The sequence below is a fragment of the Trachypithecus francoisi genome, unplaced genomic scaffold, assembly GCF_009764315.1.
Source record: "Trachypithecus francoisi isolate TF-2019V2 unplaced genomic scaffold, Tfra_2.0 Contig00157, whole genome shotgun sequence".
Lineage (NCBI taxonomy): Eukaryota > Metazoa > Chordata > Mammalia > Primates > Cercopithecidae > Trachypithecus > Trachypithecus francoisi.
In genome coordinates, this window is record NW_022680494.1 from 147138 (window position 1) to 173070 (window position 25933).

General features: G+C 36.9%; 1 pseudogene across 1 annotated transcript in view; it reads right to left on the minus strand.

Moving 5' to 3' along the window:
* Positions 1-25933, minus strand: part of LOC117069948 — a 273317-nt pseudogene that overhangs the window by 130894 nt on the left and 116490 nt on the right. The window contains exons 2-3 of the transcript XR_004431739.1: positions 22950-23009; positions 19693-19845 (exon numbers count right to left, since the gene is read on the minus strand). The product of XR_004431739.1 is annotated as a neuroligin-4, X-linked-like (transcript). The remainder of the gene's footprint in view (positions 1-19692; positions 19846-22949; positions 23010-25933) is intronic.

The window sequence follows — 25933 nt, forward strand, 5'->3', positions numbered from 1 at the left end:
GGCTGAATAGGAACAGCTCCAGTCTCCAACTCCCAGCGCGAGTGACACAGAAGACTGGTGATTTCTGCATTTTCAACTGAGGTACTGGGGTCATCTCACTGGGGAGTGCCAGACAATCGGTGCTGGTCAGCTGCTGCAATCCGACCAGCGAGAGCTAAAGCAGGGCGAGGCATCACCTCACCTGGAAGCACAAGGGGGAAGGGAGTCCCTTTTCCTAGCCAGGGGAACTGAGACACACAACATTGGAAAATTGGGTGACTCCCACCCCAATACTGCACTTTGAGCAGACGGGCACAGCAGGAGATTGCATCCCACACCTGGCCGGGAGGGTCCCACAGCCACGGAGCCTCCCTCATTGCTAGCACAGCAGTCTGCGATCTAACCGCAAGGCAGCAGCGAGGCTACGGGAGGGGCGCCCGCCATTGCTGAGGCTTAAGTAAGTAAACAAAGCCGCTGGGAAGCTCGAACTGGGTGGAGCTCACAGCAGCTCAAGGAAACCTGCCTGTCTCTGTAGACTCCACCTCTGGGGACAGGGCACAGCTAAACAACAACAACAAAAAGAGCAACAGCAACCTCTGCAGACACAAACGACTCTGTCTGACAGCTTTGTTTTTTATTTTTTTATTATTATTTTTTTTTGAGGCGGAGTCTTGCTCTGTCGCCCGGACTGGAGTGCAGTGGCCAGATCTCAGCTCACTGCAAGCTCCGCCTCCCGGGTTTATGCCATTCTCCTACCTCAGCCTCCCGAGTAGCTGGGACTAAAGGCGCCCGCCACCTTGCCCGGCTAGTTTTTGTTGTATTTTTAGTAGAGACGAGGTTTCACCGTGTTAGCCAGGATGGTCTCGATCTCCTGACCTCGTGATCCTCCTGTCTCGACCTCCCAAAGTGCTGGGATTACAGGCTTGAGCTACCGCGCCCGGCCAGTCTGACAGCTTTGAAGAGAGCAGTGGATCTCCCAACACGGAGGTTGAGATCTGAGAATGAACAGACTGCCTGCTCAAGTGGGTCCCTGAACTCTGAGTAGCCTAACTGGGAGACATCCCCCAGTAGGGACAGTCTGACACCCCAACCTCACAGGGTGGAGTACACCCCGGAGAGGAAGCTTCCAAAGGAAGAATCAGACAGGTACACTCGCTGTTCAGCAATATTCTATCTTCTGCAACCTCTGTTGCTGATACCCAGGAAAACAGGGTCTGGAGTGGACCTCAATCTCCAACAAACCTGAAGCTGAGGGTCCTGACTGCCAGAAGGAAAACTATCAAACAGGAAGGACACTTATACCAAAACCCCATCAGTACGTCACCATCATCAAAGATCAGGGGCAGACAAAACCACAAAGATGGGGAAAAGGCACGGCAGAAACGCTGGAAATTCAAAAAATAAGAGCGCATCTACTCCTGCAAAGGAGCGCAGCTCATCACCAGCAATGGATCGAAGCTGGTCAGAGAATGATTTTGACGAGATGAGAGAAGAAGGCTTCAGTCCATCAAACTTCTCAGAGCTAAAGGAGGAATTACGTACCCAGCGCAAAGAAACTAAAAATCTTGAAAAAAGAGTGGAAGAATTGATGGCTAGAATAATTAATGTTGAGAAGGTCATAAACGAAATGACAGAGATAAAAACCATCACATGAGAAATACCTGACAAATGCACAAGTTTCAGTAACTGACTGGATCAACTGGAAGAAAGAGTATCAGTGATTGAGGATCAAATGAATGAAATGAAGTGAGAAGAGAAATCAAAAGAAAAAAGAAGAAAAAGAAATGAACAAAGCCTGCAAAAAGTATGGGATTATATAAAAAGACCAAATATACGTCTGATTGGAGTGCTGAAAGTGAGGGGAAAATGGAACCAAGTTGGAAAACACTCTTCAGGATATCATCCAGGAGAACTACCCAACCTAGTAGGGCAGGCCAACATTCAAATTCAGGAAATACAGAGAAAGCCACTAAGATATCCCTTGAGAAGAACAACTCCAACACATAATTGCCAGATTCACCAAAGTTGAAATGAAGGAAGAAATCTTAAGGGCAGCCAGAGAGAAAGGTCGGGTTACCCACAAAGGGAAGCCCATCAGACTAACAGCAGATCTCTCGGCAGAAACTCTACAAGCCAGAAGAGAGTGGGGCCAATATTCAACGCTCTTAAAGAAAAGATTTTCAACCCAGAATTTCATATCCAGCCAAACTAAGTTTCATCAGTGAAGGAGAAATAAAATCCTTTACAGATAAGCAAATGCTTAGAGATTTTGTCACCACCAGGCCTGACTTACAAGAGACCCTGAAGGAAGCCCTAACCATGGAAAGGAACAACCGGTACCAGCCATTGCAAAAACATACCAAAATGTAAAGACCATCGAGGCTAGGAAGAAACTGCATCAACTAAGGAGCAAAATAACCAGTTAATATCATAATGGCATGATAAAGTTCACACATAACAATATTAACCTTAAATCTAAATGGACTAAACGCTCCAATTAAAAGACACAGACTGGCAAACTGGATAAAGAGTCAAGACCCATCAGTCTGTTGTATTCAGGAGACCCATCTCACATGCAGAGACATACATAGGCTCAAAATAAATGGATGGAGGAAGATCTACCAAGCAAATGGAGAACAAAAAAAAAGCAGGGTTTGCAATACTAGTCCCTGATAAAATAGACTTTAAACGATCAAAGATCAAAAGAGACAAAGAAGGCCATTACAATAATGGTAAAGGGATCAATTCAACAGGAAGAGCTAACTCTCCTAAATATCTATGCACCCAATACAGGAGCACCCAAATTCATAAAGCAAGTCCTTAGAGATTACAAAGAGACTTAGACTCCCATACAGTAATAATGGGAAATTTCAATACTCCACTGTCAACATTAGACAAATCAAACAGACAGAAAGTTAACAAGGATATCCAGGAATTCAACTCATCTCTGCACCAAGAGGACCTAATGGACATCTATAGAACTCTCCACCCCAAATCAATGGAATATACATTCGTCTCAGCACCACATCACACTTATTCCAAAATTGACCACATAATTGGAAGTAAAGCACTCCTCAGCTAATGTACAAGACCAGAAATTATAACAAACTGTCTCTCAGACCACAGTGCAATCAAACTAGAACTCAGGACTAAGAAACTCGATCAAAACTGCTCTACATGGAAACTGAACAACCTGCTCCTGAATGACTACTGGGTACATAACGAAATGAAAGCAGAAATAAAGATGTTCTTTGAAACCAATGAGAACAAAGATATAACACACCAGAATCTCTGCGACACATTTAAAGCAGTGTGTAGAGGGAAATTTATAGCACTAAATGTGCACAAGAAAAAGCTGGAAAGATCTAAAATTGACACTCTAACATCACAATTAAAAGAACTAGAGAGGCAAGAGCAAACACATTCAAAAGCTAGCAGAAGGCAAGAAATAACTAAGATCAGAACAGAACTGAAGGAGATAGAGACACAAAAAACCCTCCAAAAAATCAATGAATCCAGGAGTTGGTTTTCTGAAAAGATCAACAAAATTGACAGTGAGATAAAAGCGGGCACAAACAAATGGAAGAACATACCACGCTCATGGATAGGAAGAATCAATATCATGAAAATGGCCATATTGCCCAGGATTATTTATACATTCAATGCCATCCCCATCAAGCTACCAATGAGTTTCTTCACAGAATTGGAAAAAAGCTGCTTTAAAGTTCATATGGAACCAAAAAAGAACCCACATTGCCAAGACAATCCTGTCAAAAGAACAAAGCTGGAGGCATTATGCTGCCTGACTTCAAACTATACTACAAGGCTAAAGTAACCAAAACAGCATAGTAGTGTTACCAAAACAGAGATATAGACCAATGGAACAGAACAGGGTCCTCAGAAATAATACCACACAACTACAGCCATCTGATCTTTGACAAACTTGAGAGAAACAAGAAATGGGGAAAGGATTCCCTATTTAAAAAATGGTGCCGGGAAAATTGGCTAGCCATAAGTAGAAAGCTGAAACTGGATCCTTTCCTTACTCCTTATGTGAAAATAATTCAAGATGGATTACAGACTTAAATGTTAGACCTAATACCATAAAAACTCTAGAAGAAAACCTAGGTAGTACCATTCAGGACATAGGCATGGGCAAGGACTTCATGTCTAAAACACCAAAAGCAACGGCAACAAAAGCCAAAATTGACAAATGGGATCTCATTAAAATAAAGAGCTTCTGCCCAGCAAAAGAAACTACCATCAGAGTGAACAGGCAACCTACAGAATGGGAGAAAATTTTTGCAATCCGCCCATCTGACAAAGGGCTGATATCCAGAACCTACAAAGAACTCAAATAAATTTACAAGAAAAAAACAACCCCATCAAAAAGTGGGCAAAGGATCTGAACAGACATTTCTCAAAAGAGGACATTCATACAGCCAACGGACACATGAAAAAATGCTTGTCATCACTCGCCATCAGAGAAATACAAATCAAAACCACAATGAGATACCATCTCACACCAGTTAGAATGGCAATCATTAAAGTCAGGAAACAACAGGTGCTGGAGAGGATGTGGAGAAATAGGAACACTTTGACACTGTTGGTGGGATTGTAAATTAGTTCAACCATTATGGAAAACAGTATGGCGATTCCTCAAGGATGTAGAACTAGATGTACCATATGACCCAGCCATCTCACTACTGGGTATATACCCAAAGGATTATACATCATGCTGCTATAAAGACACATGCACACGTATGTTTATTGTGGCACTATTCACAATAGCAAAGACTTGGAATCAACCCAAATGTCCATCTGTGACAGACTGGATTAAGAAAATGTGGCACATATACACCATGGAATATTATGCAGCCATAAAAAAGAATGAGTTTGCATCATTTTAGGGACATGGATGCAGGTGGAAACCATCATTCTTACCAAACTATCACAAGAACAGAAAACCAAACACTGCATGTTCTCACTCATAGGTGGGAACTGAACAATGACATCACTTGGACTCAGGAAGGGGAACATCACACATCGGGACCTATAATAGGGAGGGATTGCATTGGGAGTTATACCTGATATAAATGACGAATTGATGGGTGCTGACGAGTTGATGGGTGCAGCACACCAACATGGCACAAGTATACATATGTAACAAACCTGCACACTATGCACATGTACCCTAGAACTTAAAGTATAATAATAAAAAAATAAAATAAATAAAAAAAACTAAACTAAATTAACAAAAAAATTGTGATTACCTAGATTTACTCTGATGAACCAGGACAAGTACTTATCTCAAGATCCTTAACTTAATAATACTATGAAGACCATACTGCTATATAAGTACCATATTCATTGATTCCAGGAATTAGGATGTTCACGTTTTAAAACTGATTTATTTTCATTTTATTTCAGAGATGGGGTTTTGCTCTCTCAGCTAGACTGGAGTATAGTGATGTGATCACAGCTTGCTGCAGTTTCAACCTCCTGGGCTCAATTGATCCTCTCATTTCAATCTCCTAAGTAGCTGGAACTATACACATGCAACACGATGCCTGGGCAATTTTTGTAGAGATAGTGTTTTGCTATATTGCCCAGGCTGGTCATTAACACCTGGGCTTAAGTGATCCACTGCTCATCCTCCACAAAAGCTAAGATTATAGGTGTGAGGAACCACACTTACCCAGGATTTTAACTTGTTTTTGAGGGCATGGGGGGATGGGCATATTTTCCCTGCTAAAGTGTTAAGAATACTTCAACCTCTCAATTTTCTTGCCATGACAGTAGATGCACTTTGCTTATTGCTTTTTGTCTTTTCAAACTCTAAAACTTGGAGCGTTGAAGGCTCTGGGTCTTACAACTTTTCTGCATATCCTCTCATCAACATAGAAATCTAATTCAGTTTCTTGGACTTTAGATACAGAATGTGATGACATGTATCTTGGTCCTCTCCTCTAAATTCCAGACCCACATCTATCTGCCTACTCTATTTGTCTGTTTGATGACTAATACAGGATTTAAATTTAATATATCTAACCTTGATCTCCTCATCCCCTAAGTTTATTTCTCCTATGATCTATTTCTTGCTGTTCTCAAAGTGTACTTCTAATTGGCCAGTACTAATTTCTTAGAGTCCTCATTCTCTGCCACCCTGTATCAATCTATCAGTAAATCCTGTTGGATCCAGAAGACATCCAGAACAAACTTTTTCTTTTCTTTCTTTTTTGTTTTTCTTTCTATTCTCACTGGAACTGCCCTGGTTTAAGCTGGTATTATTTCTTGGGGGGATTATTGTAACAACCTTCTAACCTGATATCTTTTTACATAGACAGAGGGACAGATAATGCCATTTCTCCAGACTGTAAACATTTCGACCAGTTCCTGTATCATTAAGAATGAGACATAAAGCCTTAGAGGGCATATAAAATGTGGCGCATGCTGTCATCTCTGAAATCAAGCCCTGCCTGGCCCCTTTGACACTACTTTCCAGCCTCACTGATGTTCTCAGGGACTTTGTGACCACAGAGCCTTTGCACTGGATCTTCCCTTAGCTTACAATGCTATTCCTCCCGGTACTGTATGGATGACTCCCTCACATCAGTATTGCCTTATCTGTGAAAGTTTTCATGACTACTCTAGTCAATATTTTGGCACACAATTTTTAATTTAGCAACATTCTTGCTAAATATTTCTCCATAGCACTTGTGATATCATATTCTACTGTATATTTACAATACTTGTCTGTTGTTGTTTTCTTCCCCCTACTGGATAGAAATGCTCTAAGGTTGGGGATTTTTTCTCTGTTTTGTTCACTGCTCTATCTTTTTTTTTTTTTTTTTTTATTATACTTTAAGTTCTAGGGTACATGTGCATGACGTTTATATCATGTATAACTCCCCAATGCAATCCCTCCCTCCTCCCCCCTCCCCATGATAGCCCCAGTGTGTGATGTTCCCCTTCCCGAGTCCAAGTGATCTCATTGTTCAGTTCCCACCTATGAGTGAGAACATGCGGTGTTTGGTTTTCTCTTCTTGTGATAGTTTGCTAAGAATGATGGTTTCCAGCTGCATCCATGTCCCTACAAAGGATGCAAACTCATCCTTTTTGATGGCTGCATAGTATTCCATGGTGTATATGTGCCACATTTTCTTAATCCAGTCTGTCACAGATGGACATTTGGGTTGATTCCAAGTCTTTGCTATTGTGAATAGTGCCGCAATAAACATACGTGTGCATGTGTCTTGTAGTAGAGTAATTTATAATCCTTTGGGTATATACCCAGTAGTGGGATGGCTGGGTCATATGGTACATCTAGTTCTAGATCCTTGAGGAATCGCCATACTGTTTTCCATAATGGTTGAACTAGTTTACAATCCCACCAACAGTGTCAAAGTGTTCCTATTTCTCCACATCCTCTCCAACACCTGTTGTTTCCTGACTTCTTAATGATTGCCATTCTAACTGGTGTGAGATGGTATCTCATTGTAGTTTTGATTTGCATTTCTCTGATGGCGAGTGATGATGAGCATTTTTTCATGTGTCTGTTGGCTGTATGGATGTCTTCTTTTGAGAAATGTCTGTTCATATCCTTTCCCCACTTTTTGATTGGGTTGTTTGTTTTTTTCTTGTATATTTGTTTGAGTTCTTTGTAGATTCTGGATATTAGCCCTTTGTCAGATGAGTAGGTTGCAAAAATTTTTTCCCATTCTGTAGGTTGCCTGTTCACTCTGATGGTAGTTTCTTTAGCTGTGCAAAAGCTCTTTAGTTTAATTAGATCCCATGTGTCAATTTTTGCTTTTGCTGCCGCTACTGGTACCACAACAGAGATATAGACCAATGGAACAGAACAGAGTCCTCAGAAATAATACCACACATCTACAGCCATCTGATCTTTGACAAACCTGAGAGAAACAAGAAATGGGGAAAGGATTCCCTATTTAATAAATGGTGCTGGGAAAATTGGCTAGCCATAAGTAGAAAGCTGAAACTGGATCCTTTCCTTACCCCTTATACGAAAATTAATTCAAGATGGATTAGAGACTTAAATGTTAGACCTAATACCATAAAAACCCTAGAAGAAAATCTAGGTAGTACCATTCAGGACATAGGCATGGGCAAGGACTTCATGTCTAAAACACTGCTCTATTCTTAATGTAAGGTGTTATACATTGGTCAAACAGCAGGATGTCAATACAAGTTTATTTTTTTTTTCTTATTTTTGAGATGGCATCTTGCTAGGTCACCAGGTCTTAGTGCAATGGCACAATCTTGGTTCACTGCAACCTCCACCTCCTAGGTTCAAGCGATTCTTCTGCCTCAGCCTCCCAAGTAGCTGGGATTACAGGTATATGCCACCATACCTGGCGAATTTTTGTATTTTTAGTAGAGACAGGGTTACACCACGTTGACCAGGATAGTCTCGATCTCCTGACCTGAAATCTTCCCACTCAGCCTCCCAAAGTCCTGGGATTACAGGCATGAACCACTGTGCCCAGCCAATATATGTTTCTTGAATGAAAGAAGGATGAATAAATGAAAACCACTTTTATGTTTTCCTTGGCAAAGCTAGTTTTATATATACACAAAATAACTTCACTTAAATCAGAATCTCTCTCTCTCTCTCCTTTCCTCTGTCATATTTATTTATTTTTTTAAATTTAGTGCTCCTTATAAAACATTGTAAGGTGCTGAGGGATACCTTCTTCATTTTCTGTTGATGGCTATAAATAACTATATGCCTCATGGTCAATGAATTAATTTGCACTGTATTTTGGTAAATTATGCCTTCTCCCAATAGACTGATCAAGTATTGCCTTGGTCAGCATTTAAACTCAGATAGCAATGACAAAATCAAATCCCCAATCATGAAGAACTGATTGAAATCACTCTTCTTTGCAGACAATTTGATGGCACTTTACCTGAGTAGTATGTTCCTGCATCCTAACATTGTGTCCGTACAACGGTGAGACAGCCCCAAGAGATGGAAATAGCAGAAGACTGTCACGCTAAACATGGGATTTGTGAGATACAGTAATTGAACCAGTCTGCTTGGACACAAATGCATCAATATTCAGCTGAGTGCAGTGGCTTACACTTGTAATCCTAGAACTTTGGTAGGCTGAGGTGGGTGGATCACTTGAGGTTAGGAGTTTGAGACCAGTCTGGTCAGCATGGTGAAACCCTGTCTCTACCAAAAATAGAAAACATAATTGGGTGCGGTGGTATGCAACTGTAATCTCAGCTATTCAAGAGTCTGAGGCTGGAGAATCACAAGAACCCAGGAGGTGGAGGCTGCAGTGAGCAGAGTTCACACCACTGCACTCCAGACTAGGTGACAGAGAGAGACTCTGTCTCAACAACAACAACAACAAAAACAAAAACAACAACAAAAAGGAGAGTCAATATTCAGAGCCATTGGTCAATGAAGCTAAAGATTAAATTTTCTAATACATGAATGATAATGTACATCAAGAAAGTATAGGAGGATGGGGGACACAGAATACGACTGTTATGATCCCACATATGGTGAGGAATATGTATCCAGATTACAGTATTAAAACGTATCAAAGAAAACCTCCTAATCCTCAGCAATGAAAAGATAACCCAATTAAAATGGTCAAAGGTTCTGAATAGATATTTTTCCAAAGGATTTATTCAAATGTGCAATAAAACAGACATTCAACATTATTAGCCATCAGGTAAAAATGCATTCTCATCCTCTACTACTCTGCATTCAATCCATCATCAAATCGTGTTGGATCTTTAAGACATGCAGAACAATCTTTTTTTTTCTTTCTTTTTTTTATTATCTTTGCATTCTCACTGGCACTGCCCTGGTTTAAGCTGGTATTATTTCTTCGGTGGATTATTTTGTGCCTACTTCTTGGGTACTTCTTGGGAAAGAAGAGGTAGGAGATTTCTTTTTAGAATGATGTAAACATTAAAAACAAAACCCAAAATATGATAGCACTTTACATCTATTATGATTACTATAATTGAAAGACAGATGAGAATAAATGTGGGTGATGACTCCCCAGTAGCTAGGATTATAGGCATGCATCACCACACCCGGGTAATTTTGTATTTTTAGTAGAGACAGGGTTTCTCCATGTTGGTCAGGCTGGTCTCCAACTCAAACTGTAAGGTGATCCGCCCACATTGACCTCCCAAAGTGCTGGGTTATAGTTCACCGTGCCTGACTGAGAAGTTAGAAATTTTTTGCATTGATGGTGGTAATGTAAAGCAGTACACTGGTACAGATGTAGAAATGTGAAATGGTACAATGGTAGAATGTACAAATGGTGCATTGATGGTGGGAATGTAAAATGGTAGGTTGGAAAATAATTTGAAGGATTCTCAAATATTTAAACACAGAGTTACAATATGACCCATTAATTCTGCTCCTCATATCCCTAATCAGGATAAATATATGTCCATACAAAAACTTGCACATGAATGATCATGGCACAATTACTAAGAATATCCAAAAAGTGGAAACCGTTCAAATGTCCTGCAACAGAGGAATGGATAAACAAAGTGTGTTATATCCATCAAATGAAATATTTTGAACCATAAAAAAATAAGAGTACTGATGCATGCTGTAACATGGGTGAACCTCAAAACATTAAGTGAATGAAGTCAGACATAAAACACACACACACACACACACACACACACATATTGTGTGATCAATACAGATGGAAATTAGAAAGTGGATGTCTACCTCTTGGGGTCCTGGGAGATGAAGAGTATGTGATTTCTCTTTGGAATGATGTAAATGTTCAAAAATTAGATAGTGCTGCTGGTGTCACAATATTGTGCATATAATAAAGGCCATTGCTTTGCACACTTTAAACATGTACAATGGATATAAATTGTTTTAAATAAAGGAAGAGACAATAAAAAACAGAAGTTGGAGATAAGCCCAATAAGTCACTTATATAGTAAGCATCACAAGATCAAGAAACATGAAGATGCATCAAAGGTCATTAAATGTATCAGAAGTCCAGAAAAAAATTCTCATGACATATTAGTGCCCTTCAAGAGAACATTTCTGATGAAATATAATTGAAAATAAGGAAGCTTAACTTAAGCTTGACCAGGCAGTAATGGATACGAAATAGAAACAGTGTAACTGAAATGAATAAATAAGTACACAAATAAGTAAATAATATCATGGTAAAAAAGAGATGTAAAAGTGATTTGAAGTCATTTACTTCAGATTCATTTATTTAAAGATAGGAAATGTTAGGCACAGTTTAAACAAAGAAGAATGCAGAAGGATGAATGTAATTTCTAAGTAATTTTATAAAAATTCATGCTTAGAAAGGAAACAAATAGTAATGAAGGAAAAAGATACTTGGAGGTGCAGCTATATATCGAACAGAGGCATTTGGTAGGGTTGCCTGTATGTGTTAAAAACACAGGATGAATTTATAATACTGTGTTTATATTACCCAATGGTTTAACACAATAGCCAAAATAGTATACAGATGGTCTTGAACTTTCAATGGATTGTTAGTTTTTATCTTAAAATAATACAAAAATACTCAGCAGAAATCATTTTTGAATGTTCATATTTTCTCAAGCTAGCAATACACAGTGCCATACTCTCTTTGGATGCCAGGCAATGATTTAATCAGCCACACAATCACAAAGGCCAACAATTGATACTCTACAGTGTATATGAGACATTATAAAATAGGACTTGTGTTAGACGATATTGCCCAACTGCAGGCTAATATAAGTGTTAAAAGTATGCTCAGCGTCAGCTAGGCTAAGCTATGATGTTTAGTAGGTTAGGTATATTAAAGTATTTTTGACTAACAACATTTTAAATTTACTATGGGTTTATTGGGATATAATCCTACAAGGAGTCAAGGAACATATTTTATATATACATATGTATACACATATACATACATATGTATACACATAGATATACATCCATATATCTCTGCATGTAACACAAAAGCAAACAACCATTACATACATTTGTATATATACACACACACTTAGACACACATATATTCATGTGTATACACGCAAAATTACACACACATATGTATCTATGTACAATATGACGACCTGTGAATCATAAGAAATTGAACACTTGAAGATGTCAAAGAAAGTAGATTTTAAATGTTGGCACCACATAAAAATGATAAGCATTTAAGGCAATGCACATGATGTGAATTAGCTTGATTTAGTCATTTCATGATGGATACATATTTCAAAACATCATTTTGTATGTGACCAATATATTCAATTTTTATTTGTTGATTAAATAAATAAATTAGGTCAAGAGATCGATACCATCCTGGTTAACACAGTGAAACCCCATCTCTACTAAAAAACGTACAAAAAACTAGCCGGGTGAGGTGGTGGGCGCCTGTAGTCCCAGCTATTTGGGAGGGGGAGCCAGGAGAATGGTGTAAACCTGGGAGGCGGAGCTTGCAGTGAGCTGAGATCCGGCCACTGCACTCCAGCCTGGGCGACACAGCGAGAATCCGTCCCAAAAAAATAAAATAAAATAATAAATAAATAAATAAATAAGAAAAAACAATAAGGACAGCAAGCAGGAAATGACATGGGAACTGGGGTTAAACACCAAACTTCCCAATGAAACACTAGTTTTATGGCACTGATGAGTTTTGATGTGACAAATGCCATTGTTAGGGTTGATGACAACCACACTGTGCACCATAATAAACCAGTAATGATTGAATGGAAATTTATTTTCTACCTTGTCTTCACTCTTCCTTTTGATTTTCTTTTTAGCCTTTTTTAAAAAATTTGAGACAGTTTCACCCTGCTGCCCAGGCTCGTGTGCAGTATGCAATCACAGGGCACTGCAGTCTCGAACTCCTGGGGCAAAGCAATCCTCCTGCCTCATCCTTTTGAGTAACTGGGTCCCCAGGAACACACCACCACATCTGATTGTTTCTTTCATTCCTTTTTTTTTTTTTTTTAAGACACAGGGTCTTACTATGTTGCTCAGGCTCGCATTAAACTCCTAGTCTCAAAGGATTGTCACACCTATTCCTCCCAAAGTACTGGGATGACAGGGAGAGCCACTAGACCCAGGCTTCCCCGAATTGTCTTCCCCCAATAAATACTTTTTCATCTAATGTCTTCACTTGCTATTGAGTCAACTGAGGACCAGGCAGCCTCTTTGCTCTGTTGTTCCCATCAGCTGTTATAGCATCCTCCCGGTGAGAGACTCCTTATCCCAGTGCATTTGTCCTCATCTCTGCTCCATTTGTCTCTAAGGGCCTAATGACAAAGCAGTCATCCTTATTTCCCCTGACTTTCACATCCTGAAAAAGTTCAATGAATGTAGTGGACATTTTGAGCCAGTAGGAGGCAGAAGAGGAAAGTTCAAGCAAATGATGATTCTGAGAGCAGAAACATGATCTTGAAGAGTTTTGTTCACTCCCAAGAGATCTGTCCACACCTATCAATCTTCAGAATCTGCAGCTACAATAGTGATGCATGTTAAATCACCCAAATTATTACTAAAAATGCTGTTTCTGCTATGCACATTGGGTGCTTTTATATCAAACCATTTCTGTCTTATATTCACACATGACTCTAAAATGCGTAATAGGTTTATGCAATGAATGATCTTAAAGAGAAAGACAACTTCAGAAAACCATGACACAGCCTATTCTAAGGTAAAAATTTTCACGACAGCTATAGTATCTGAAACATTAGCAGGGGTTCCTGATATCTATCATCTATAAACATAGATATCTATCTCTATATCTATCTATCTAATCCTTGAAAAAAATCAGTCATATAAAACTGCAGGCAACTTTTCTTAAAATCAGAAACTAGCTGTCAGGCAAGAAAGACACTGAAATGATCATATGACTCAATTTATATGCAAAAGACAGCAAGCAGGAAATGACATGGGAACTGGGGTTAAACACCAAACTTCCCAATGAAACACTAGTTTTATGGCACTGATGAGTTTTGATGTGACAAATGCCATTGTTAGGGTTGATGACAACCACACTGTGCACCATAATAAACCAGTAATGATTGAATGGAAACAAATTAGCCTTCAAGGACTTACTCTGAGGAACTTAAAAATACACTGTAAGAATCTTACCACAGTTGTGTATCTTGATCAGCAGTAAGAACTTTTTTTGCACAATGATGGCAGATACATCTGATGCTGAAGTAATACTCACTTTCTTCACTCATTCCATAGTTTACTAATTCATACTTGGCAATGATTAATCAGGCTGTGGATGCATTCTGAGTGGTAAGTCAGAGCTCCGGCTTCAGTTACACCTGCGTTTCAGTCCCTGCTCTGACTGCTAGAAGATGTGATGCCATGAGTCAATGTCATTACCTCCAAGCCTTCATCTCCTCTTAGGTAAGACACAAGGTTAACTCTTCCAAGGGAGTTAATAAAGATGAAGTGAAGTAATATCTGCAACAATGCTTTGCTGGCCTCACTGAGACACACAATAAGTTGACATTACAAAGTATAGTTGAGACTGTTTCAAAGCAATAGTTAATTTCAGCATACATGAGGCATGAAATCATAGAATGATCAAAAATGTGATAATACCATAAAAGATAAACAGAAATAGAAATACACATTTTAATGAAGGTAGATAAAATCCACCTCAGGTACAAAGCCTTGCTCTTGGAGACTATTGGAAGTGGGAAGATAAAAACTGTATATAAGTAAATTCCAGTTGTTTCCATCAAAAAACATGAATAAGGCACTTTCTCTTTTACACTGAAAGTCTTTGGACTATCATGAATTTCTGAGAAAACTCTAAGTTTTCCAAAGTCTTGAATATATATGTGAGAGGGTTTTGAATCACAGCATCTCCCATCTCCATCTTGAATAGGGGCTGGGTAAAATAAGGCTGGGACTTACTACACTGCATTCCCAGGAGATTAGGCATTCTTAGTCACAGGATGAGATAGGAGGTCAGCACAAGATATAGGTCATAAAGCCTTATTGATAAAAGAACGTGGTAAAGAAGCTAGCCAGAACCCACCAAAACCAAGATGGCAATGAGAGTGACCTCTAGTCCACCTCACTGCTCATTATACTAAGCCAATTATAACGTATTAGCATGCTAAAGATACTCCCACCAGTACCACGACAGTTTACAAATGCCATGGCAATGACAGGAATTACCCTATATCACCTGAGATGGGGAGGATACCTCAGCTACAGGAATTGCCACCTCTTTCCTGGAAAACTAATAAATAACTCACCCCTTGTTTAGCATATTATCAAAAAATAACATAAAAATAGCCAATAGCAGTTCTCTGAGTTGCTCTGCCTATGGAGCAGTCATTCTTTATTCCTTTATTTTCCTAATAAACTATTTCACTGTATGGATTCTTATCCAGTTCTTTCATGTACTAGATCCAAGAACCCTCTCGAGTCTGGATTAGGATCAGATCCCTTTCTGGTAACATATATACCTTCCTAGTGACAAGGTTTTACAGCAGAATAAACAGGAATTCTGTCTATAGACGTGCCATTTCTTTAAAAAAAAAAAAAAAAAACTGAACACAAATTCAATCAGAAGACACTTCATGTAAATACAAATAATTACCTTATAGTATGAAGATATATCTCAATTTATTCATTGAGCAACTCTCAAACATGTCCTGGTTGGATTATAAATTATATGGTCAACGGCAAGGAAGATTGTGTAGCACAGTTCTGATTATTTAAAAAAACCCACAAAACAAAAATGAAACTTATACTTCAAAAAGCAAACATGATGGTCTTCTGATTTATTTAGTATCTAGAACTGTATATATCTATTTACATATGTATATTTTATATTTTATTTATTTAAATATTTATATTTTATTAATTTATATATTCATAATATATATTATTTTATATTATGTTTATAATGCATATGAATATATAAATATAAATAAATAATAATGATGAATATATAAATATATTATAAATATATTTATTAAATGTATATACATATATTTTTAAGATGGAGTCTTGCTCTGTTTCCAGGCTGGGGTGCAGGGTTTCAATCTTGGCTCACTGCAACCTCCCCTCCTGAGTTCAAGGGATTCTTGTTCCTCAGCTTGGGATTACAGGAAGGCTCCATGACACTAATCTAATTTTTGTATATTTAGAGATGGGGTTTCGCCATATTGGTCAGGATGGTCTCGATCTCCTGACCTAGCGATCTGCCAGCCTCGGCCTCTCAAAATGCTAAGATTACAGGAATGAGTCACTGCACCCGGCCGTAATGATGTTTTAAATTAATGTGGTTTAGTTTGGATGCCAATATTTGATAGATATTACCAATACATATTGGATCAGCTGCAATTCTTACTGTGGATGAACAGTAGCATTAATACAATGTATAATGGTATTAATAGCACTAATTGTAATGTGACTGGGTATAATGATTTCTGTTGACAGCCTATGAAACTTCACCTACATGAGTCCATAAAACCTCTTATAAAAGGTTATTATTTGTTGACAAATAATTATACAGATTATATATTTATGAGGTAAAGTGTGATATTTTGAACCATGGAAATTTTATACTGTACAACAACCTTGCAAAGGAGAGAATATCACTGCTTTCTACTCCTAAGGAACGAGTCTCAGAAAAAGTTAGCTGTCTCACAGTAGAGGTAAAGGAAAGATGTTAGCTCCTGTATGTCAAAGCTGCAATCTATGTTCTTTCTAATGTTAGATTCCACTTCCATTATGATCATAAAAGTAAATGCTGCTTAGCCATTTTCAAGAGGACAATAGTGAATGCAAGATGCATAGTAAAGATCAATACAGTCACATTTTAAAGTCTCTATCACCCTTTATAATTGCCAAATTTGGCACATTTCATTGCATCACATGAAATGGGGTCTGTAGTGCATTTTGCTTTTCCACACTAGCTCATTGGAAGAATGTAAATAGACAGTATAGCATGCTAAATCACTTCTTTTGTTCTTCTCCACAAATTTTATAGCTTTCTGTTATCTTATGACTTAAAAAAATCTACATAGCAAAAAGTAGACTTAGGATTTTTCAATGAGTTTTTTTCTTCCTCTAAAATAAGTGTGTATAGTTCCCAGGCAACTTTGCAAGATCTGCAATTGACTTAGGAGGAAAAAAAAAAAAAAAAAAAAAAAACTGATTAAAAAAATATAGTGTAGAGTTGTACAACTGGGGTTTTGGGAGAAAAAGAGATCAATTTCTTTTGAAACTCAATCTTACCAATCTTATCAGTCATGTCAATCCATCATGCATGCAACATAATATTTTATAATTCCAGCAAACAGAATTTTCTCAATGCCCACTGCTTCCTTCAGCAAAGGATGTCCAAGTTTTCTTCCTTGTGGCCTGGCTACAGGCATTGCACACACTGCTCCCTTTGAAGAGGGACTGTGCAGTGCCTTATACATGCTTTCCTCCTTCCACCTCTTTGTCAGAGTAGACCTTTTTAAAACACCAAAAGCACAATTTCCTGTTTCCAACACTAGTAGCCAAAGCAACTGGCCAGAGCCTACAAAAAATATTCAGTGAAGTGGTCAATCACTGCTACGCAAAAGTTCAGAGACATTATTCCACCAAGATGGGTTCACAGAAAACTGCAAAAAAAATAGAAAAAAAAAAAACAAAAAAAACCCAACAATAACAAAATGTTTGACATTAAAAGGTTTTTTTTTTTTTTTTTTTTTTTCTGTTGGGGTTATTTTGTTTAATGCAAAAACCAACCTGGAATTTTGAATTCTTTATCAATAGTTCAAAAGATAACTTTAACAAAATCTGTGAGTGACTTGTATTTCAATGTAAGAAATGCATTGCTCTTAGGGTTTCTTTTTCTTTTTTTTCTTTGTTTATTATACTTTAAGTGCTAGGGTACATGTTCACAATATGCACGTTTGATCCATAGGTATACATGTGCCACGTTGATTTGCTGCATCCCTCAATTCATCATTTACATTAGGTATTTCTCCTAATGCTATCCCTTCCCCATCCCCCAACTACTGGACAGACCTCGGTGTGTGATATTCACCTCCCTGTGCCCATGTATTCTCATTATTCAACTCCTACTTATGAGTGAGAACATGAAGTGTTTGGATTTCTGTCCTTGTGATAGTTTGCTGACAATGATTTTTTTCTGGCTTCATCCATGTCCCTGCAAAGAATACGAACTCATCTTTTATATGGCTGCATAATATTCCATGGGTTATATGCACCACATTTTCTTTATCCAGTCTATTATTGATGGAATTTGGGTTGGTTTCAAGTCACCTCTTAGGTGTCTCAGCAATTCACCACATTTTATGGTTTCTTACAGGTTAATGTGTTCACACAGGAATAAAAAAAAAAAAGACACACTGACACACTCAAAATAAAATAATCTGATTGAAAATAAAATATTCTTGAAAATATTTACCTATTTGAAGAAAACATTTTCAGACATATTTCTTGTTTGACCTCCTTTAGTCCTATTTATTTATTTATTTATTTATTTTATTTTTGAGATGAATCTCACTTTGTTGTCCAGGCTGAGTGCAGTAGCACAATGTCAGCTCACTGCAACCTCAGCTTTCTGAGTTGCAGAGATTCACCTGGATCAGCCTCTTTAGTAGCTAGTATTACAGGTACCTGCTGCCATATCTGGCTAATTTTTGTATTTTTAGTAGAGACAGGGTGTCACAACGTTTGCCAGGATGGATTCAAACTCCTGACCTGAAGTGATCTGCCCACCTGGACCTCCCAAAGTACTGCAACTATAGGAGAGAGCTGCTATGAGCAGCCTCCATTGTATTTTATATTTCATATTGTATCATAATCACAATGCAACCAATATAAACCTCTCTCATTGATAATTTGTTAAAAAATTTGTTTTTGACATCATTTCAAAGGATTTTTGCACAGAAAATAAACGTTTTTACAGAGGTCTAGGAATATTATTCACAAACTAGCCAACAGCAGGAAAGGTCATCTAAGAAGTTATTGAAATCTTACCCTGAAGTTGTATAATCTTCCTTCCGACAATTAGAAGAAAACGAATGAAACACCTAAACAAGGAGGAGCTAAACTTGAATTTCCATGTACTTGGCCTTGAATCGTAAATCATCAAATGCAATAAAAGTCAACTAATACTTAAGGTTCCTCGCATGCAAATGCAGTGGAACCCAAACAGGAGATCTTCCAAAGCCTCAACATAATCAGAGAACTGGATAAAATCTTTTTCTCCATATAATATACTAATTCATACACTAACACAATCAGACCAGAAAGCTAAGATCTATGGCCATTACTAATTATCATATCATCAAATATGTGTTCATTATACACGCCTATGTGGATAAATACACATTCATTTAATTCCAAGAAGAAACATGCTTAAATAAAATTTCATTTTATCTTGATGATCTTGAAGTGGCCATTGGTTTGAGAAGGGATTCAACTTTCATAAAATAAAATTATTGGATCAGAAGTGAATGAAAAAAAAACCCAATAATAAAACAATAAATGGCTATGTTGCATGAAGTTAGAAAAAGGAAAAAAAAAATATCTGATCACATAAAGTAAATATCATACATGGAATTAATCAGGAACTGAAATAACAGGATTCAAATCCATGAGTCCCATCAAAACAAGAAGTGGACCTTTCTTGTTTCTTCTTGCTCAGTCATTCACCTGATGAAATCGCTTACCTAATATTCCCAGACGGTAGTTAATGGTGATAACGATGACGTTCCCATAGCTGGCCAAAATGCTGCCATCAATCATGTTACCAGTGCCCTCCATGTAAGATCCCCCATGGATATAGACCATGACTGGCTTCTTACTATTCTGTTCATGAATATCTGGAAAAAAAGCAATGTAAGGAAACACAATAAAGATCTTACTGACTCACTGATGGTAAATTAAGAACAAAAGAGATTCACTGATTTCCCTATTTTAACTTGAAGTAAGCACATTAATTTTATGGATGATATGACACTTGATAAGGGTTTCTAAGGAACATGACTACTATTACATTTTCTATTTAAAAGAATCCAAATTATTTAGATGATTTCTATTTTCACAGGGACTATAAACTCCCATTATGACTTACAGCCAATGATTCCTCTTCATAATTTACTTTATTATTTAAATTAATAATGATGTAAAAACAGTGATCTGTAATGATAGAAAGTTGGAGACTACAGTGCCTGCTCTCTGAAAAGTTGTGATTGGCCGGGCGCGGTGGCTCAAGCCTATAATCCCAGCACTTTAGAAGGCCGAGACGGGCGGATCACGAGGTCAGGAGATCGAGACCATCCTGGCTAACAGGGTGAAACCCCGTCTCTACTAAAAAATTCAAAAAACTAGCCGGGCGAGGTGGTGGGCGCCTGTAGTCCCAGCTACTCGGGAGGCTGAGGCAGGAGAATGGCGTAAACCCGGGAGGCGGAGCTTGCAGTGAGCTGAGATCCGGCCACTGCACTCCAGCCTGGGCGACAGAGCGAGACTCCGTCTCAAAAAAAAAAAAAAAAAAAAAAAAAAAAAAAAAAAAGAAGAAAGAAGAAAGAAATAAAAGTTGTGATTAAACAACCTGTTTATAACATTAATCTGCCATTAGGGCTGCATTTAGTCTTCAGAAAACTGACCTCCCCTATAAACATTTCTAGATACAGATGTGTATGTGTACAAATAATTTATATATCTTTGTTACTAAAAGAAAACTCCAAGTATGTATGCACATTTATTTTCAATTTTTTCTTCAATAATTTTTTCCCCTCATAATTCACAGGCACACTTTTGAGATACCAGAAAGGAATTCTGAGGATATGAATTACCATTGTTTGTACAGTGGCTCCAATTTGAATGAATTATGATCACAGTTTTACTGAGTGCACACAGAAGACATGACATACCCACTGGTCACAGTAACTTGACACAAAACAGTGACACTGTTTTGTGTCAAGTTACCCAAATATTTCTTTGTAGATATTTAATCCATGGCAGAAAAGTGGCTTTTATTTCTCATATTAAATTCAAATATAAAGTAAAAATCTTCTATTAATCATTTATTCATCATACCCTATGGAAAATGTCTTCTGCTATATGAATAAAAAATGGCCTTTCTCATGATTCACTGCTTCTTTCTGGTTCCTAATTTCCTATGTTTCGGCCTCATTTCTTTTATCACTACCAGCAGTTGGCTAGTAAATTGTGGGAAAAATAATAAGTAGAGATTTTGAAGGACTGCTTTAAAGTGCTCCCTTGAAAATATGTGAAATTAATATTGCTTATCTTTCATAAAACATATGACAAGATTCTCTTGAACTTGTGGAAGTAATAACCAGTTGTTATATTGTAGCAAAGTCAAAAAATCACAACTCATCAATATGAAGAGAAAATTAGATGGCATTTTAATCGTAATAAACATTCACTGGGAACAATGTGATAATAGATCTTAATTATCAAAAGGAAGTATGTTAGAGGAGACCAAACAGGATACAAATCAGAGCAGTATAAGGTATGAAAGAACAAAAGTTTATTTCATTTTTATATATTTGCTCAATACTGATAAAATGTCAGGCATTTGGAAGCCTTATCAAAGAAGGGCTACCAGAAGAAGATGTATATTTTGAACTTCTACCACCTTCAGAATCAAGACCTCTTAGAGAGCTACTTAAGGCAATGACAACCCTATGGGCTCTGTAAAAATAATAATGATCAAAATGTTAATGGAAGACCAGGCATGAAAAGAGTGTTGGCAAGACTTCTTTTCTTGGAGAATAGTTGATTTATGAAGATAAGCAAGGAAGGGAGCAACTACAAGAACCGGTAAAAAGACGCTTTCAACGAAATGGGGCTTGACCAGCAAGGATAATACAGCACTCACTTTTGGGCTTGGCCTTTCAGAGACCCAAAGGTCCAGTCAGGGCGTTATTGTTTAGGAAAAATAAATGGAATTCCATGCATTTTCTCCCAGATGGGAAAAAAATTGTGCAGTTAGCTAATCATATAGAGCCTTACCAATGTGGAAGGACTTGCTTGAGTACTTTCTTGTAGCTTCTCCTTTAAAAAAAATTTTCTTCTCCACAAAGAGGAGAAAAACAGTGTGTGTATTTTCTGCATGAGTGCACAGATATTCCATCTTTATGAAAAATATTTCCACTATTGGTAGATAATTTATTAAGCAATTTTGTCACCTTAAAAAGAAACTTCACAGCAGCAAAACATTTTAAGGAGAAACATATTTTCAAAGAACAGTGGTGTGGTGTGAAAACAAAGATGCACATAGCTAGCCTTTTGTCATTTTTCATTTCTGAGCTATTACTTTTCTTCAAATGCTGTAAAAGGCAGTACTGAAAGTATCAGGATTCATTAACAACAGCATCTTGTTAAAACGTTTTTTGATGTACTTCACTGTGAGCAGATTATTGGATGTCTGTGTTCGAATCAATATGTTTTCAAAGAACAGCAAACCAAACAAACAAAACTGAAATTTCAGTCCCATTGAAATAATTATTTTAAAGTGCTGAAGAGTTTTGCAGTTTGCAAAACCAATTAGGAAGACCAAAGCTCCAAAGTAGTATATTAACTTACAAAATAACATTTGGAAGGGAGAAAAGAGACTATACATGCACATTTTAAAATTCTACTTTTTCTTCTTGTGACCAAGCCAAAAAAGAAAAAAAAAAAAAAGGTGAGCTTCTCTGTGAACAATAATTCATTACTCTTTTCATGTATAGAAACAATATTTATACTTCCACACAGTGATTTGTCTCTTGTGCATGGTAACTGGGGTTAAAAATGACAGTGATTTCTGTACAAGAAGAAAATAAAGAAGCACATCAAAGTGTACTAGAGTCAAATAAGGGAAGAAAAACAAGTTTGAAATGAAAAAAAAAAACACAGAGAGAGATAGACAGATATAAAATCATGCATCAGGGTTGAGCTTTGAAAAATCAAAAAATACCTTTATCTTCACCACGGTCATTACTGGTTATATCATCTGCGTTTCTCTTTATGATGGTTCCTGGGGTGATATTGAAAAGGAAAATAAAGGGATGAAAGAGAATTCAAAAACAACTCATTTGCGAAAAATCCGTAAAAGAGAGATGCTAGATAGTAAAAGAAAGAAAAAAAAATGAATGTCACACAAAATATTGAAATTGGCCACATCTGGATTTCAAAAAAATGAGATAGAGAAATGCAAAATGCATATAAACATAAACATGTCAAGAAGAACAAATTCAAAATGTTATTTGTAAAAAATGCTAGTTATCCTGTGAATATGCAGTTGGGGGTTAAAATGATGCTATTGCAAAAAAAAAAATGCTAATGTGAGTTTTTAAAAAAGAGAAAAATTATTAAAGTTATTTCCCACATTCTTAAAAGAAATCCATATGGAATATTTGACAGTCCTTTGATTTTAACATGTTATAATTTAAATACATTTTTGAAATGTTACTGATACAGTATGGTTAAAATTGTCATAAGGCAAGCAAAAATACATACAGCAAACATGAGAATACTTTAATCAAAATATCATAAAATTGACATTAATTGCATGCATTAAAAACTTAAAACTGCACAATCTCCAAAAGTTAGAAATGTCCTAAATTTCTAAGATTTATCTCTACTCCATGTTTAAAGAACCACTACCCATTATTCAGTATTGTTTTATTCTATTACCATCTACTACTTGCAATAAGTATTTATATCAGGACAAAATATTATAGACTAGGTCCTCTGTGTTTAAAATAGCTATTAAATATCATTTGAAAGCTATTGGTACTTGAATTTGTTGAAAAACATAAAAATTGAAGTCACCTACCTGATCACCTCAATAATATCTGCATAGGAAATATAGGCAAAATGCAGGAAGAGGCTTACAGATAGCAAAAACTACCTTATGCTCTTCGTGTACAGAGCACCATTTTCCTTTGTATAGTTTCCAGGTTTAAAAGGTGTGAACATTTAATTTTGCTTGAATTACTTGAAAAATTGGCTCCATTGTTTCCTTTTTATAGATAGATGCAGCCCATGTGTGCATATCCAACTATCAATAACTTTTACTGTGTCAATCAAATAAAACAGTTTTTGGCTTCCTATAGGGTTGCAGGATAAGTGGATTAAGGCAGAGGGGAAATACTGTCATGTCCAACATTTGTGAGTAAAAAATATTTTCCTGTTCTACATAACTCAGAAGAGGTTAAACATATTTTGAAACCAAGACTTAATATTGCTGTTTCCATATATCAAAACTTAAATAACATCCATTTAATGGGGCTTCATACCCTTTAAAATCAGACTTGGGTGGGTGTGTTGGAGTGACAGCCTTGCTGATCCACTTTCTGTCTTTATAAGATTTGCCTTTTTCTATGTATTTCATATAAATGAACTAATATAATATGTAGTCTTTTGCACTGGCTTCTTTTACTTCACATAACATTTTCAATGTCCATCCATATTGTAGCACGCATCAATTTTTTTTATGGTTAACTTATTTTCCATTGTATGGATATACCACATCTTTTGAATCCATTTTTTTTTAGTGGCATGTGGTCTGTTTCCACTTGTTTATTATTATTAGTAACACTTCTATGAACAATTATTTGCATACCATTTTTTGCATGAATATATGTTTTCATATCTTTGCATAGATATCTAGGGTTGAAATTGGTATCTCACATGGCAAATTTATGTTTAATGTTTTAAGAAACTGACAGATGATTTTTCAGACGAGCTGTAATATAGTTGGCCTTCTCACTAATGGTGATATAAAGGGTCTCTATTTTTTCCATTACCTAGCCAACACTTGTTAATATCTTTTTTGTTTTGTTTTGTTATAGCCATACTTATGGGTGTAAAATTTTGTCTCATGGTAGGGTTTTTTTGTTTGTTTTTATTTTTCAAAATAGAGTCTTGCTTTGTTAGTCAGGCTGGTGAGCAGTGGTGTGATCTCGGCTCACTAAAACCTCCATTCATCTCATGGGTTTAAGCAATTTTCATGCCTCACCCTCTCAAGTAGCTGCGACTACAGACCTGCACCACTACCAGTGCCTAATTTTTATATTTTTGGTAGACATGGGGTCTTTTTCTATTGGCCAGGATGGTGTTGAACTTGTCGCCTCAAATAATCCACTCACTTTGACCTCCCAATGTGCTGGGATTGCAGGCATGAGCCACCGCATCTGACCTCACTATAGTTTTAATTTGCTTTTAGCTAATGTCTAAGATATTAAGTATCTTCTCATGTATACTCTATTTAGTGAAATGTTGAATAATTTATTTTTGCCCATTAAAAAATAATTTGTGTCTTATTACTGAATAGTGTTTTGTTTTGCTTTACACATTTTCTAGATAAAAAGTCTTTTACCAGGAACATAGTTAGCCAACCTCCCCTCGCAGTTTACGGCTTGTGTTTTGGTTTTCTCAGTGGTGTCTCAAAATGGAAAAGGTTTTCATTTTGATGACTTTCAACTGATCAGTGCTTTTCCTTAAAGGATTGTACTTTTGAAGTTCAACTGATCAATTCTTTTAATGATTGTACTTTGGAACTCATATTTCTGAAATCTTTCCCAGTCCATGGCCCTGAAGACATTGTCCTATGTTGTTGATGTTTCCTAAAAGTTTAAGAGTTTTAATTATTACATTTTCATCTGTCATTCATTTTGAATACATTTTTGGTTATAATAAGAGGTAAGGGTTGAAATTTGTCTTTTTACATATGAATAACTAATTGTCTCAATACCATTTATTGAGAAGACTATCTTTGCCTCCTTTGTTTTGGCACCATTAAAAAAATCTATTGACTATAATTGAAGGATTTATTTCTAAACTCTTTATAACTGCTCATTGACATATGTAGGTCTGAACTGTGCAGATCTACTTTTTTCTTCCACCTCTACCACCCATCCCTGAAACAGAAAGACCAACTTCTCCTCTCCTTTCTCC